Genomic DNA, 17,280 nt, shown 5'->3' with positions numbered 1-17,280 from the left:
GGATGCTGACAATCTAGGAGGCTGTGAATGTGGAGGAGGGGGCATGGGGTAAAATGGGGGAAATTTCCATATCTTTCCCTCCGTTTTTAGGTCAACCTAAAACTTCTCTAAAAAAATAATCTTTTTTTTAAAAGATTTTATTTATTTATTTGACAGAGATCATAAGTAGGCAGAGAGGCAGGCAGAGATAGAGGGTGAAGCAAGCTCCCTGCTGAGCAGAGAGCCTGATGTGGAGCTCGATCCCAGAATCCTGGGAACATGACCTGCGTCGAAGGCAGAGACTTTAACCCACTGAGCCACCCAGGCACCCCTACTCTTTTAAAGAAATTAGTAGAAAAAAGTAGAGGGGTGAGTCTGTGTATTACACCAATGTCAATTTCCTGATATTATACTAACAGTGGGATATGCTGGAAGAAGGGTGCACAGGAGCTCCCTGTATGTTTCTTTGTAACTTCCTATGAATCTTTATTTAAAAATTAAAAGTTTAAAAATAAGTGGATGGATGAGTTGCCACTGACAAAGGCTGCTGATAAGACAATTCAAAGTCTAATAAAAGGCCCAAACCAGGGGCACCTGGGTGGCTCAGTGGGTTAAAGCCTCTGCCTTCGGCTCAGGTCATGATCTCAGGGTCTTGGGATCGAGCCCCGCATCAGGCTCTCTGCTCAGTGGGGAGCCTGCTTCCTCCTCTCTCTCTGCCTGCCTCTCAGCCTACTTGTGATCTCTGTCTGTCAAATAAATAAATAAAATCTTTAAAAAAAAAAAAAAGGCCCAAACCAGGGTGGGTTCATCTACAAAATATCCCTGGAAATGACCACCAAGGAGAAGAAAGAAGACTGTCAGCTAAAGGTCCATGCCCTGCCCTCCCCAGAACATAGGGTATCTTTCTGGAAGAACAGCCCTGAGCTCTGTGATCTGTATCTGCAGGGCCTTCTTTTCACTCCTATTCTGGAATGTCTGGATGGGCAGAGTCTGTAGTCCATGCTCCTTGTCACCTGGAGGGCCTATGTGGAATGGCAGTGAGAGTTCCTGAACCATCAGGCTCCAGAGTCCAAAACATCTGTCTTTAAAATTCAGGTCAACTAATGACCAGCAGCCACAGTGAGCTGTGCATATTAGGCTTTCACAAAACAGAGATGGAGACAAGCATTATTATCACATAGGGCTGTGAGAGGAGGCAATGAAATAATTTATACGAAGCACCTAAAAACTCCGGCATCCACCAAAACCTCAAAAAACATTTGTGGTCTGAGAGCCTCCTGCATGAGTTAGGTCCAGGTTTTTAGGCTACACTCTAATTCCCTTTGCAACACCAAAGAGAAGTTCCACCGTTTGCCTGCTTGCTGATACCTCTCCAGTTTGCCATGATATCTCAAATATCCAGCTACTCCATCCAAAGCTCTTTCAACCATCTGCAGTAAAGGATGAATTTGTTTTTTGTTTTTTTTTTCTTTCATTTTTTTATTCCAATCTGCCATGGACTAGTCCTTTCATAAAATACAATAAAAATGAATTACTAGAGAAATGCAATTTTAAAAATAAAGTGTAAGCCTCTTTTTAAAAAATTTTTAGTTTTGGACAAAATCACTCTGGAAAATCACCATAAAAGTTTATCAATGCTTCCTTTCACTTTCTCTCCTTCTCATTACTGGCTGACAATGAACAGTGGACAGAGTCAGGCCATGGACTGCACTTCAGGCAGTGCCTCTCTGGTAGCTCCTCTCTCCATGCTTCTGATGACGTTAGTCACAAAACACAACTAAGTACTTACAATCTCCATTTTTCATATCAGTGTAAATTACCCACCTAGACTGCATGTTCTCTGAGTGCCAGGGTCACTCCACTACGCCTTAAGATCAGACAGATGATTCAGAGGGGCTCAAACCCTTGCTGATAATCACATATTAAACAGCTGTATGTTACTCCTACTTTTTCACGATTTAGACAACTTGATAGTGTATTTGTGAAAACCTCCCCAAGGAACACATTGTGTCCCTTTGGCAACCTGCCCTACTTGCCCGCCCTCCGCCTACCTGTGTGAGGCTCTTTTTCACCACCTGCTTTAACTCCATTTAACCATAAGGCACTAGATAGAGTCACTGTTTCTCTTCCAGTCAGGGACAAGACAGAATAAATCACAGAAAATCCCATTCATCAGGAAAGCTGGGGCTGGCTCGCCAAGTGAACAATCAAGGAAATGGATGCTTATGTTAATTTACTTCCAGGGGACACTGTTATTCTCACCTCTGCGTCTCTCTAAGGTCGAGCCTCTGATAGCTGCTCAATAAACACTTGTTCGAGCCCGTGGTAGAGGGCAGGCTGCATCTCAGCGGCTGCAGGCCACATGTCAATCCTGTCCCTTGGCAGGCAATGGCAGAAAGGGCCCTCAGCAGAAAGGGGCAATGACTGGCTGCGTTACAGGAAGGAGCCTCGCGCTCACCTAGACCAGTGGTTTTCTATCCTGGCTGCACCGTGGAATCACCTGGGGAACCTAACTACCCAGGGCTGCCTCCCAGACACAGAGTTTGTTTTTTTTAATATAACTGTTCTGGGGTGAAACCTGAACATCAGACTCCATAGGTAATTCCAGTGTACAGCTAGGATGAGAAACTGCTGACTTAGAACGCTCTCACATTCATGCTGGTACTTAATAGATGTTCCTTAAATGTTTGCTGAGTGGGTGAATGGCTCAATCACCCATCCAATTATCAGAATGAGTCTGTAGCAAATATGGCTCCTGTCTCCTTAGACTCCTCACCTCCAGTGTGCGTCTCCTCCCAAGGTCCAGTCTTAAACTCTGGCCAGAAAGCACTCCTCTTCCATTCTCTTACTGGTGGGAAGGGGGCTTGTTTCTGGATCACTGGTGCAAGGAAAGCACGAACTTAGCTCATCTTCACCTTTTTCAAGCAAGAAACTCTCAAGCTTTCTCAAATACACACCCAGAAGGCCCCCACAAATACCATTGGCCTCAATTCATACAGGATGGGAACATGTTATCTCATCTATTTTGTGTTTATTTAGTGGTTGTTCTTCGATTGTTTTTCTGGCCGTCTGTGGGTCCAGGATGCTATCTCAGACAACAGACTTCCAGAGCACAGAAGCCCAAGAACACTTAGTACAAAGTGACTGGTTTGTAAAAAGTCTAGTAAATGGATGTTGCTGTTGCACTGCTCTAGAAGGGAAGGATAGAAGGGGTGGGGGGGGGTGGATTGGGCAGTGTGTGAAGTGAACAGGAAAAGAGGAAGCTATGTGATGTGCAGGCCTAGAAGGGACATGAGATGCTGGCTGCCCACTGTGGGCAGGCACAGGTGACACACGTGAGGAGGAACTGTCCACCACCCCATCCCAAGGGACGGAGAACAGCTAGCCAAACTTCAAGTTCTCTGCTGGGAATGTGTGCCTGGGGTTGCCCCAGCTTCTGACCCCTGGCCCATCCCCAAGCTGCGGCCACTGCTGATGCTATTTTTAACTGAACAGCAGCCTCCTCTTTTCCAGCTTATTTCCATGACCCCAGAGAGCCACTTAACTTTCATCCTCCCTCTGGACCCTAAACCTCCCACTCCCACCAAGGCTTACCCTGAGTCAATTCAGGATGCTACACTGAGATGTTTGGAAAGAGATGAATGTAGGGTAGCCAGGAAGTCAGTTGTGAAAGCCAACACTTACTTTTTAAACTAAGGAAAATAAAAAGGAAATATATTAGCTCCAGGGAGAGCACTTCCTCTAGTATCCAATAAGCGGATACTTCCCAGGTTCCCCCGTAGGCCTGCATATTGATGGCAACCCATCAGTAGCACTAACAGGCATTTTCTGGTATATTTCTGTCTACTCATTAAAAGGGGAAAAGAAAAATTGCACTAATATGGGCACCCCTGTTTCCTCACACTCTGTTAGATTCTATTCATGGTTTTTCTCACATAAACCTTACAATCCATGAGCTAAGTTAAGCGACCCAGTCACACAAATTGCAATTAGCAGAGCTGGGATTCAAACCTAGTACTTTGTGACTTCTAAGCTTCCCTCTGAAAGCAAGTCTCACACTCCTGTCACCAGAAAGAGTAATCTATCCCCAGCCCATTAGACCACAAGCTTTCCAAGGCAGGAATCATGAAGCCCCATTACACTGGTATCCACTGGGCTCCATAAATCATGTGGGTTGACTGAACTACCAGCTTCCAGAAAAGAAAGAGGAAAACATAGCCACCATCCACATGCCAGTAGAATATGAAAAAATATGTGCCTTCTTTTCCTCCACACGTTTCTTAGGTGGCTGGAGAAAAAGAGGAAGGCGTCCATCCAAGAGTGGTCAACTACAGACCATCCCAGAGTCAGTGATAACATTTCCCAGTCTGAGAAACACCTCTCAACTGTAGGGATTCCAAGAAAATGATTCTCATCATCCAACAGATACTTACTGAACACCTACTATGTGCCAAGGAGTCTATTAGGTGTTGGGGATAGTGAAAAAAGTATTCAGCTTCTGTCCTCATAAAGCTAGTAGCTTCAGGGGGAACAATGCCGGGCTTCAGAGTCATGGGTGGGGTAGGGGCATCTCCTGACACACTACCTTAAATTTAGAGCTCAGGCAGTTTTGTGGGAGGAGAAGGAGAAATAAAGGAAACCAAACACGTTGCTATGCAACCAGGATGATATATTCTTAGCTGGAGCAGGCAGAGCAGCAGCATGGCGCAGGGAGTGGGTGAGGGGAGGAGAAATGGGGGAGGTGGCAGGAGTGCCGAATGGGAGGCAAAGTGGTGCACAGTGAGCACCGCCGCTGAACACACAGGCTTCTCCCCTGGAGCAGCTCACAGTTGGACACTGCACAGAATCATGGTCACCAGAGGCAGCAAGATACTGTGGGGACAGCCCCCAGAACCACAAAGAGAGGGCCTCCTGCCCAGCTGCAGAAATCCTTGTTTTGGGGCCTGAAGTTAGCCCACCATTATTAAATCTAGGTCTGTACAGAATACAGAGAACAGCATTAAAGCCCTGTATGTGTCCCACCTGGGGGAATACACTTCCATCAGGGGAATGAGACACACATGCATAAACAGAGCACCAACAAGGATTTCTTAAGCACTTCCTCCATGTTCCTTCTGCAAGGTGCAGGATGTGTGGGGCTGAGGAAGGGCTCCACTGTGGGTGAGGGCATGCAGAGGACAGCATGGTGCTGACAGACACTTGCGGGGACTCGGGCCCGAGTATTAGACCTGGCTTGGCCGTCCATAGGCTCTACACAGCCTGCAGCAGGGCTCTCTGGGCCTCAGTCTCTGGATCTCTGAAATGAGCAGTTCCGATATGGCTGAATCCTGATAATATAAATGCAAAAGGACTGCAGAGACAGCAGAACTAGTATCAAATGGGATACTCAGGAAGCGCCTATGCAAGAGGTAGGACTTGAGAATGCCGTGGGGGTGTCTAGTCTTTGCTGAGGGCCTATTGTGCACCCCGACCTGACCATAAAGAACTGTTTCCCCATTTTTAGTATATGTGCTGCCAAAACAAGCACAACTGTTTCCCCATTTTTAGAGTTGAAGAAACCCAGCCTCAAGGAGGCTCAGTAACTTAACCCACACAGCTAGGAATAGCGGGTGCAAGATTCAAACCCAGACCCACCTCGCTCCCTGGCCTGTGCACTTTCTACTGGATTGCACTGCTTCTCCAAGATGGTAAGGCTTGCATCAGAATGCAGCAAGAGAAGGACTGCAGGAAGCAACAGGCGCAAAGACACTGGCAGGCTGAAAAATGGCCAGGATTAACAAGGGGCAGTTCCTGTGGATGATGACCAGGGCTGTGAGTGTAAGGAGGGTTTGGTGAGCAGAAAGAAGGGGAACCAGGCAGTCCCTAGCATGGTGCTAAATGCTATGGAAAAGAAAATGGTATATTAAACAGTCCTTGCCCTGAATTAATTTGCAACCAGGGTGATAAAACATGAAAATTAACAATTAGTGAACTGTTACAAAAATTGCCAAAAATAAATCATAGCATGGTTTAAATGGGTGAAGTGTTGCTTCTGATCTGGGTGGCTGCTGGGAGTTTGGTGCAGGAAGGTGACTAGAGGTAGGCTTTAAAGGATTCAGGAGGAGGGTGGATGGGCATAGGGGAGAACGGTGAGGACCTGTGGGACAGGAAAAATCTCATCCATAGGAGGAAAAGCAGGAAACACAATCTGTGGAAGACCACTTCACTTAGAAGATGCTGGTGGGAAACACTACTAACCAACTGGGTTGGGTGAGCCAAGAGGGCCTCCGCTGAGGGCGTGAAGGGTCCAATCCTTCACCAGAAGGCTATGAGAAACTGCTGGCCATGCTCAGGCAGAGGAAAGAAATGGTCCACAAGGAGTTTAAGGAAAGGAAGACAGCAGAGCTCAGAGAACCAGGGAAGAAGCTGATAAGCATGGGATGACAAGGGTCTCAAGTAGGCATTGGCACTGAGGATGGCAAGGAAGGACTAGTCTCCGGGATGTTTCAAGGATGAGCAGAAAAGTCCTAGTGATCGGTGAACAGGAGACAATTACCCTCACTGAAAACTGAGACAATGAGAGTCCCATATTCAGAATGAGAGAAGTCCAGCAAAAAAGAAAACCTTGGGGGTAGGGTGATGACCAGGTTGATCAGCTTCCTATTAGGCATTCTGTCTAAGGTTTCTCTAGGATATTCAAGCAAAAAAATCATGAATCACAAACCCAGGAAAAGGAAACCTGAGGCTGCGGGAAGGCAGGAGGCGTCACCCATCACCCAGGGTAAGACAGCCCTCCACAGCTCTTTAAGCCCCCAGGGAAGGCAAGTCAGCCCCCAGGGAAGGCAAGTCAGCTGCTCTGTGAGTTAGGAACTGTACGTACTGATAAGAGAAGTCACAAGGAGAATGGAAACAGAATCCCTGAGCCAACATTTAATTATTCCCATCAAGAGAGCAACAGAAGCTCTCAAAAAGGGTCAGGCCCAGGAGAATCTAGTCCACTTCCCTCTCTAAGCAGGACTTCTTCCTGTCTCTAATGAGGGATCACCAGCCTTGCCAGGGACAGAGGATCACAGGGGACCTCACCCAGCATGTCGGTACAGAGATATGGGATAAGACCTTGAAGTCAGAAAGATCTGGGTGTGAATGACAACTGTTCCACCTGAGTGTGCATGGGCAGGTTGCCCAACCTGTCTGAAAAGTAAGACAGATAAGTGTCTTAGTGTCAGGTACCTAGCATAGTGCAGGGCATACAGATGGTATCAGTTAAATGTTAGTTCCATTTACCCCCACCTGAGAGCAGGCTTTTGCATTCCCATTCAGTTCTCAATGATACAGTTTTCCCATTGATATCTACTCAGAGTGCCTAGTTATATGCTCTGGGACAGCACAAAATACATCAATTTCCCTTTATACCGGCTAAATATTGATCATGTTTCCCCCGAAGCTGGGTTTCGGGCACCATAAACAATTCCATCCTCATGATAAAAGTCGGACAGACATACAGCAGGGGGGAGGGGCTATGCATTCTGTAAATGCAGCCCAGGGCTTCCAAAATGTCAACTCCACCTGACTGTCAATAACAGCTGAAATTCTGCTATCAGAGGTCTACTTCTTTAGTTTAACATGCTTCTTTTAAATATCGAACTCCCATGAGGAAAGCCCATGGAGCAGCTACCAGTCAGTCATAAGTTACAAAAGGTACATTAATTTATCAACTGCCTGGGCAAGCAAGAGTTTTGATGCCTTTGGAGAGGAAGAGGGGGTCATTTTGGAGCTGAGATCACGGATCCTATTTGGGGAGGTCGAAGTGAGTCAGAAACCAGAGGGCAGAGGGGCCTAAAAGAGCAAGCTCACAGCTCCCCGGCGATCTGAACAAGAGGGGTCATAAAAGAGACAACCTGTTGGCTGGAGTTAGCCAGCAATGACAATGCGGGACCCTGGGATGTAATATGAGAGTCAGTAAGGCAGTACTTCCCTGCACTTCCCAGTACCAGAAGGTTATCACAAAGCACCACAGAAAAGCCATCTCCACTGTCCATAAAACCAAAATGAAAGCGATCAAGGTGCACCAGGAGAGACTGAGGTGGGAGCCAGGAAGCACTTCCAGATAACAGGGAAAATTTCACCTCTGCTTTCCTCACCCCCCCCTACTCTCCTGAAACTGTTCCTTCAAAGACAACTCATTATCTCCTAACATCCAAACCCCAGGGTTCTACCTCCCTGCTCAGCAGATTAAAGGCCAATGCCCACACCTTCCTTGAAACCCCTGTGGAGGGAAGCCCAGGAGCCCTGGTGTGACCACTCTCTTTTTCCTTCTCACTGTGTACTCTCCTTTTCCTTCTCATTGTGACCCAGACTCTGCCTTGCTTCTCCGTGCACTTAGCCCCTTGTCCCTGAGGGCCACTGTCCAGAAGTTCTCAGCAAGGCAGGAAGGACTGGTCCAAAGGATCTCCACCACAGAGGGTGTCACACATGGCCAGTACATAATAAGCTACATAGTAATAGAAGCAGTTAGTGCATCAAAATGCTGGTCAAAGTATGTTTCAAGAGGATTATGCCATAGAAAGCCAGAGAAGGCCCAGCTTTTTTTCTGAGGAAGACCCACTTACACAACATCAACACCTGGACTTTGACACACAAACACCCACTCAGCATACTTTCTCCAGAGAACAATTAAAAAGGAGTGCTATTAACCTCAGGGCCCTCTGCCTCCTTACGCTGGTCCTCCTGTATCCAAGGAGGCATGGGGGACTGCATCATCACAGGGACGTTCCCGTGGATGGAACCCGAGAGGAGAGAGCTTCTCTGCCTCTCCTCCTCAGGCCAGCTTCTCCAGCCCCTCCTGCTGCAGGCCCTCTAGCATCCTCCCTGACCCTGCCGTGGCCTGAGATGCACTAACTGTCTTTGCAACACACTCATTCTGCCACCCTACATCTGTATTGTAGGTACCAAGATACAGACACAGATGAACAACATCAGAGAACACCATTCTCCTAACCTGTGGGCCCCCTCACCTCATTGTCTTCCCTTTCCTTCCAGCCAGGTACCACAGCAGTGTTGCCAAGCTCTCCCCCAACAAATGGGGAGCTCTGGAGGGACCAACGCCATGATGGAGAGCCACACATTGGCCTCTGAGTCCTCCTCCCTTTGCATTCACTGCTTCCCTTCAGCACCCAGCAGGGAATACCCAGTGTTCACTCTGCCCACGTAGGCCCCTCCCCACCCCTATTCATGCTAGTGACAGAGGGATACATAGAATCAAGGGGCCCCAGGAGCATCACAGAAGGGGAATATGTGACTACATGGGGAAAGGTGAAAGAAAAGATGGAAAACAGGGAAGAACTGGAGGAATTTTCTGTGACCTCTGCTATTTCTGATATATGCTATCTCAGCCACCCTTTTCGTCTTTGGACCTGGCCCTGATCATTGAGATAAACCCTTTTAACTGCTCCTCCACCTCTGCCCATTGAGCTTGGAACACTGAGATCTGTCAGATATTCTGGGCACCAGAACCCATGCAAGAAAGTTGCCAAGGCAACGGAACACTCCCCTTTGGTATAAATACTCATGGGTGATACCCCTGAGGAGTAGAGCACAGACCCCTCCCTCTCCTCTTTTAGTCAGATCCAGCAGACTTCAAAGTTAGGGGAGCCATGACTGGTTTTGACAGGGGAGGGGTGGAGAAAGGGGTCCCTCCGGACCAGCTAAGTCACTAAGGGACAATCCAGCAGAGAGAGAGGACTTTGCAGTTCTGATTGAATGCTCAGCTCCCACTGGGCCCAGAAGTGGGCATGGAGGCAGAGAAGAGACTAGAAGGGTATAGGTGGCATGAACTGTGGGAGGGGAAATAGAAGCAGTTAGTGCATCTGGAAAACCACAGACCTAGGACCCAGCACTCAGGTGTGAAACCTGAGATGCCAGTGTGCGACAGCCACTAAGAGATTTGGGAACTTATGCTCTGGCTAGAGCTGCTTTGACCTCCCTTCTTTTTTCTTTTTTTTCTTCTTCTTTTTTTCTACATCTTAACATTTATGCCTCTTCCAGGCTAACACTAACAGTTGGCCCAAGGTCTGAGGGTGCACACATGCATACACACCCCACAGACACCCAGGAAAGGAAAGGGGTTTATTTCCATTGGGAGGAGGGCACTCAGGTCACAATAGGGTGGATCACAAGGTCCTGCTAGGGCAGTTCTCATGCCGAAAAAAGATACAGGTGGATAGGGACAGAAATAGTGCAGGACAGCAGGCAGCCTGCTCTGGCTACTTTCCCTGAACCAGAATCAGCTGAAGGCACATGCCAGGGCTGGCAGAGCCGGCATTGCCACATGAAAAGACACATGTTCGCTGATGTTTTTATACCTTCCTTCATATACTCATGGGGGCATGGTCATTCCTGTCCCCAGTGCCCACAGTCCACAGCCCAGGCAAAGGGACAGAGAACTGGGAGCAAAGAACAGAAGCCAGAAAGGCGATCTACTGCGGCCCAAACTGTCATGACCCACTCTGACTTCAGTCATGAACTCTGCTAAGTTCTTTGGTCCCAGGGGTCACTAATAACCATAGGCAACACCCTTTAGAGCCAAGAGGAAAGGAAAGAAAAGGCAAACAGCCTGCTCAGCCCACCCAGCTTGGCAGTGCCATTTTCCTCAGGCAGAGGTCACTGAGGGGCTGGCCATGGGCAGGGCTTGGCTCAATGTTGTCTGCTGGGGTCAAAGCCCAGGCTGGTTGGGAGGGCCTGGGAGCTGCCAGAAGCATGTTTAGGAATCACCAGGGTATCCCTGCCTTTACGGTGACAGAGGCTGAGCCACCCAAGTCTGAGGGAGCCCAACTGTCTTCTTTGGGGGGGCCTCCCTGGAGGAGTGCCATACGGCTCTCACACCCCGCACACCACCTTGCCCAGCAATAAGTAAAGCATGTCTGGGAAGCGGTAGCTTCAGTGCAGCCAGAAGTGGAGGGTCAGCACTCGGTGGGCTCCACAGAGTCAGCAGGAAACATGCCAAAGTGGCCATCGGGCCTGCAGTCATGCCACCAGCCCTCATCGATGACCTCAAGGCCCGTGATGAGATCCTTGGGCTGGAATATCTCGGTGTTCCTGACTGCCTGGTAGTGGTCCAGGGCCCCGGCACAGAGCCATCTCCCACTCAGCCACAGGTAGTGGGCCATGGGCTCAGCCAGCCACTCAGGGCTGCAGCATCACGGCCTCCACATAGAGAGTCTCCTGCTATGGGGGTTCCTCTTCTGTCTGCGCTGGACCTGGCAGGGTGCTGGGCACTGGCTCCTAATGCAGATCTGCCCTGGGCCTTGAGGAGGCTGGGGTGGCCCTCTGCTAAAGCAGGTCTCTGGTTGGCTGGGCTGCTTCTGTAGGAAGGGACTCCTCGGTTTGCCTGGCTGGAGCTGGGGACAGATGTGGCCACGGCCCTCTCCTTCCGCTTGGAAATCTCCAGTGCATGTGCTGGCTGCTGACAAGTTCTGGCTCCTCTGTGTTCCTTAAAACCACTTCCTGCTGCTCACCCTTCCTCTGGGGTCCAGCCTCACGGCCCAGCTCCTCCCAGAAGCCCTAGTCCAGGTGGGAGGCCTCTCGCAGCTCCTGCTCCCAGGGCTCTTACTCTCAGCGCTCCTGACCTTCCTCCTCTGCCCACTGCTTCTCCTCCAACCTCAGATTCTCTTCCTCCTTCTCCGCTTTGGCCCAGAAGCTGTCTCTGCCAAACCCCCCCCCTTTTTTTTTTAAGATTTCATTTATTTATTTGACAGACAGAGATCACAAGTAGGCAGAGAGGCAGGCAGAGAGAGGGGGGAAGCAGGCTCCCCACTGAACAGAGAGCCCGATGTGGGGTTCAATCCCAGGACACTGGGATCATGACCTGAGCCATAAGCAGAGGCTTTAACCCACTGGGCTGCCCAGGCACCCCTCTGCCACCCCTTTTGATCTCAGACATGGCCTTGGTCTTCTGGTATACAGAGCCCCCTGGGGCCTGGGGGACCATGTCCCGGAAACTGCTGCTCTCCCTGGGGAAGGTACAGCTGCACCTGAGGCCCTGACCACCTTCTCTGCATGACATACAATGTCTTCACATTGATGGTCACATGGGCCCCTTCAGAAAGCAGCGTAAGGCTGACATGGTCAGTGCACACTCTGTTCCGCATATCATTGACACCCTCACCTGTCCACTTGATGAGGGCAAACCTGAGCAGGCCAGACTTGGGATTCTTCACCCTGCAGAAAGCGTGCTACCTTCCCGCTATTGAGCTCCCCCACCATCTCCAGGCACCCTCCCCAGTGCCCACCACCTGATGTCATTGCTGCTACCCTCATAGGTAAAGAAAGCCCAGTCATTCTGGAACTTTCGGTGACCACACCCATGCAGGCCTCCTGCAGCGCCAGCCCCTCCTGGTTCAGGTTCACAGCCACAGTCGGCCCCACGGGCCCCATATCACCGCCACCCTGACCTCTCTTATTTTCCATACTTCCTCCCAGACCCACAAAAACACAAATTACACAAGAGACAATGCTAGGATCAAGCATCCATGTCCCAGTGCTGTTCAGGGAAGACTGTGCCTTGACCCCTGCCCTAAGCAGACACCATTCCATTCAAATGTCCATCTCACCCATTCCCTGCATCCAACCCACACCCAGAGCATCATCTTTAGCCCATTCTCTTCTCTAGATCCCAGTGCTCCCATCTGTAAAAAGTAGCAGAGGGGAGCTTTCCTCTCCTCCTTCCAACCTCCAATATTTCCATAAAAGAAAAGAAAGAAAAGAAAAAAAAAAAAAGATGAAATTTTACATGTGAGGACTTCTTGGAGAAACTCTTTTAAGAAGTAGTCAGTACCAGCAGCCCTACTGTCAGGAGGGAGGGGTCCCCAGGAGGGTTTCTAACAGTCCCAGTCCTCATTCTTGGAGGGAGGGATGGAACAATCAAGAAAAAGTATCTTAACTCCTTTCCCCTTGCTATCCACAGCCTCACCATTGCTCTCCAAAAGCACCCATTGTACCCAGCCTGAGCTACCCACACATTAGCAGCCACACCCCAACATCACACAGTTCTTTATCACTCCTATCTCACACTCACTCAGCCTGCAGCACCACCGGACTCAGCCTTCCCAAAGCCTTCCCCAGCACACAACCCAAAAGACTCTTCCCCCAACTCCTAAAGACCAATTATGGGACAGACGTACCAATTATGGGACACATCACACTCCGCGTTTTATCATTTATTTTTTGGAGGCCCCACAAAGCATTTAGAACAGTGTTGTGCACACAGAAGGCACGTAAGTGAAGGTTTGTTTTAGGGTGGATTTTTAAAAGTCATTCATTGTTCAACAACACCTGGCAACTTAAGTCTCCAAGACATCCCTTCAGAAGGAGAATGGAACCCCCCACATCCTCTACTGCCTTTGCCAGCAGAGCTCTCCTCCTCCCCTTCTAAATGCCCCGTCCTGGCTCTCGCCTGAAACACCCTTTCAAATTCCAGTTACGCACATTATCATAGCTGCTCCACCCCATCAGCCCTTTCCCCTACTCAGGATGGCTCAGGACCCCACTCTCCAAACTCTGACATCACTAAACCATTTCCTGAATTTCCCATGGAGCCAAACAAGTTGGGATGATAAAGCACCATCACCAGCTTTAGAACAAACACTTTGGGACATATACCTATGTAGCCATCTTTTGTCAGGTCATACCTCGCAGCAGCTGTCTGTGTTCCTAGGTCCGGATTCTAGGACCTCTTAGCAACCTTGAACCTCTACGCAGAATTTCTGAACTTGCAACAGCCACTAGGTTTCCTGGAAGGAAACTGGTATTGTCTCTCCCTGTTAGGAAACTCTAATGACCAATGAGTCCTACCCTCCTCCCAGAGGTGAAGCAGATATGAGGGCCACCCCTTTCGTTCTCCCAAGCTCCCTGACAGTGGGCTCAGGACCATGGTAAGAGGGTGGGCTTTGCTACCAGGTGAGCCAGGGTTCAAATCCTTGGACAATCTGGTGAACCAGCATCTACTGAGTACCTACCTACTCTTGTCCCAAGGGGTCAGGGGCTCTTAGGGTATGGTGCTCAGACCACCACCAGCAGCAGCAGCACGTGGGAACTTGTTAGAAATGCAAACCCATGGGCCAACCTCAGACCTGCTGAATCAGAAACTCTGAGAGTAGGGCCAGCAACTTGTGTTTTAACAAATTTTCCAACTGATTCTGATACACAAATTTGAGGACCACTGATCTAGACCCTGGGGATACACAAAAATGAAAAACCTAACATCTAGACCAGCAGTTCTTGTCCTAGGTGCACATTAACATCCTTGGGGAGCTTTTAAAATAATACCAAAGCCTGGTCCCATTCCAGACCAATTCCCTTAGAATCTCGAGGAGGGGACAAATAATCATATTGCAATGTGTAGAGAACAAAGATTGAACAAGTGTACAATGAGAAGAGAGAAAGCATTGAGGAGATCAGAGGAAGTGGCTTCACTACATGTGCCTCTCTTTTCTCATCTGTAAAATGGGGGCCATAATAGCCGTCTTACATGAGATGGTGTATATAAATGCCTGGCATACAGTTAATGCTCAGTCTGCATTAGTTTTCTCCCTCCCTTGGACGAGGCCCTTGCTGACTTTTAGCTCAGCAATTAGACCGAAGTATTTAGAATGTCCCTTATATCAGTTCATCATCAAGGACCCCAGCCATGAAGGGAAAACCTGCTGGCTATTCACAGGTTTGGCCAAGAGCTCTCTCCAGCAGCCAGCAAGATGTCCCCAGTGTCTTCAGTCCCTGTTCTGAAAAACAGCCTGAATCCTTGGGAACCAGACCGTCCCCAGAGGGCCACTCAGAGCCCAGACCCCAGCTCTAAGATCCTCAACTCTTTCAAAGAACAGCTCTTTAAAACAACTTTATAAAGGCCATTTGAATTACACAGGAACACATTGCCCTAGTCCCACTCTTCCAGACTCTTTTTGCCTGTGGTTCCAAGCAGGTCCACTGGCTTGGAGTAAGCTCTCTCCACATCAGGCGGTCCTTCCTGATGCAGATCCTCTCATTATTCAATCTCCCTGCCCAGCAACATCTGAATTCAGGCTTATAGGGGACTTGGCAATAGCCCCAAATCAGCCCACCCTCCCTCCCCACAAGGCAAGGAGTGGGCGTTCAGTCACAGAGTGTGCCCTGGGTCTCCTGTAATGCTGCAGACATGCAAGCAACCCACAACCCTCCTGAACTGAACAGAGAAATGGGGGACTTCCTTGTAGCTGCCTCCTTGGGCTCTATGCTTATCCTGGCAGATGCTGAAAACATTTCTGGTCTCCTCTTGAGAACAACCTTTGCTGTCATTTCAAAATAAACAATAAGCAAATTGGGTCATTACTTTGTAGGCAAACCTTGGTTTTTTGGTTTTGGGTTTTTTTTTTTTAATACTAAAACCACTATCACTAAGGTTGCCCAGATTTGATTCACTCTTTCCCCAGATTTCCCCCAAATGAAGCTGAGTTGTTTCCAAAAATTGAATCAACCTTCAAAGAACAAGGTTTTGTCACTATTAAGGATAATTCAGGGAAAAAGAAATCTGCAGCACCACACTGGAAGAAAACAGTTTCCAGAATGCAGAGCCCACAGGGTTTGATCATAGGTGGCATCCTTGGCCTTGAGTCCCCCTCAGGGGGCCTGCTTTGAAGGAAGGGCCACTTCAGGTGGGAGGGACAGGGAACCAGTCAGTATGCCATCATCTATGAGAGGCTTCAAAAAGCAAACTCCAGGGGCACCTGGGTGGCTCTGTCAGTTAAGTGTCTGCCTTCAGCTTGGGTCATGATCTCAGGGTCCTGGGATCAAGCCCTGCATCACACTGGGCTCCTTGCTCAGCAGGGAGTCTGCTACTCCCCTTGTTTGTACTCTCTGTCAAATGAATAAATAAAATCTTGAAAGGAAGGAAGGAAGGAGGAAGGGTGGGGCAGGGGAGAGAGAGAGAGAAAGAAAGAAAGAAGGAAAGAAAGAGAAAGAAAGGAAGAAAGCAAATTCCCACACCAAATAAAGGAGTGGCAGATGGGACACAGAGAGAAGAAGAGACAATACTTCAGAGAAAAGGGTTTGGACACCCTAAAAGCAGGAACCAGGACCATTCTTCAAAGAGGTGATGGGCTACCAGGGGAGAAACAGTATCTTCAGAGGCCAGGGCCTGGCCTAGTTTCCTGCCTCTGACCCACAGAACCCCCACAGAAGAATCTGGAACATGAAACAGGAAGAAATATCCCTGCAGAAATGGTTGCAAAGGAACAGGAAAAATAAAGGTGCCACACAGCTTTTCTCCTGTTCCCTGAGCAGTAATGCTAGGCCCTGATTCCCTCCCAGATGCTGCCAAGTCACCCTCTCCTGGCCCCATCACCCCTCCTCTTCCTTCCCCAAGTCCTGCCACATGCAAAATAAGACCTCTGCCCGGGCTGGCCTGAAAAGAATGAGATATTTTCTCCTTGGCTCTGCATTTGCATTCAGCCTTACAATCTCAGGCTAGGCAAAAAGCCCGAAAGTGTTCGTGTTACACCCCAGTGCTCGCCTCCAGTATTGTCAACTGGCCCAGCAGCCAGACCCTGGGCCCCAGGAGTGCCGATGGAGCTGCCCTCATAACTCTTAGGAAAACATGGCCGAAACCTGGAACATGACCCATGTCTGGCTTTGCTCCTCAGTGCATGCTGGGCTGGGACTCTAATGGAGCAGAGGGAGGCAGGCGGGACAGGGCAATAGCTGTGTCTTTCAGCAGCACCTGGTCTTTGGCACTAATGATGCAAAGAGATACTGGGTAATCAAAATGATGGATAATCAATAACCCAGCATAATGGACATTATTGTTAGGAGACAACATGATTTTTCACAGCAGAGTTATGAAGGACCTATTTGTTCAAAAATGAATCTGTCTTTCCTGAACACAAAGAGGAGGAATGATAGAAAACAGCCACATGAAAAGAGAAAGTCAGCTCAGGATTTAAAACTGACCACATAACACACATATAGAAATAACTGAGAGTTAGCTGTATGAGAAAGAAACATAGGAAGTTAAAGTTGAGAAGAACATAAGACATCCAGTGTCTCATTTTACAGATGAGAAAACTAAGGCCCAAAGAAGTGAGGTGGTATCTCATGTCATATAAGCCATTTGGTAGAAGAGCTGGAATTAGACCTGAATGTCTAAGCAGAGCACTATTCATTCTGCCACCTTGGTCCAAAGGCGTCCCCTTGGAATCTGTCTCTTAGACCCTTAGACCTCTTGGTAATGGCTGTGTCTGTAATCACCATATTTCCCTACACACAAGTCACCCTTATGTGCTACTGACTACCCTAGGT

The 17,280-nt window shown here is 48.8% G+C and overlaps 1 protein-coding gene and 1 pseudogene across 25 annotated transcripts in view; both read right to left on the bottom strand.

Moving 5' to 3' along the window:
* Positions 1 to 17,280, bottom strand: part of KALRN (kalirin RhoGEF kinase) — a 661,891-nt gene that overhangs the window by 546,935 nt on the left and 97,676 nt on the right. The window lies entirely within an intron of this gene.
* Positions 9,469 to 14,281, bottom strand: LOC131824642 (drebrin-like protein; annotated as a pseudogene).

This window comes from Mustela lutreola, chromosome 2 (genome assembly GCF_030435805.1).
Source record: "Mustela lutreola isolate mMusLut2 chromosome 2, mMusLut2.pri, whole genome shotgun sequence".
NCBI lineage: Eukaryota > Metazoa > Chordata > Mammalia > Carnivora > Mustelidae > Mustela > Mustela lutreola.
Note: the sequence above shows the minus strand (reverse complement) of the source record. Positions and strands in the feature narration are given on the sequence as shown.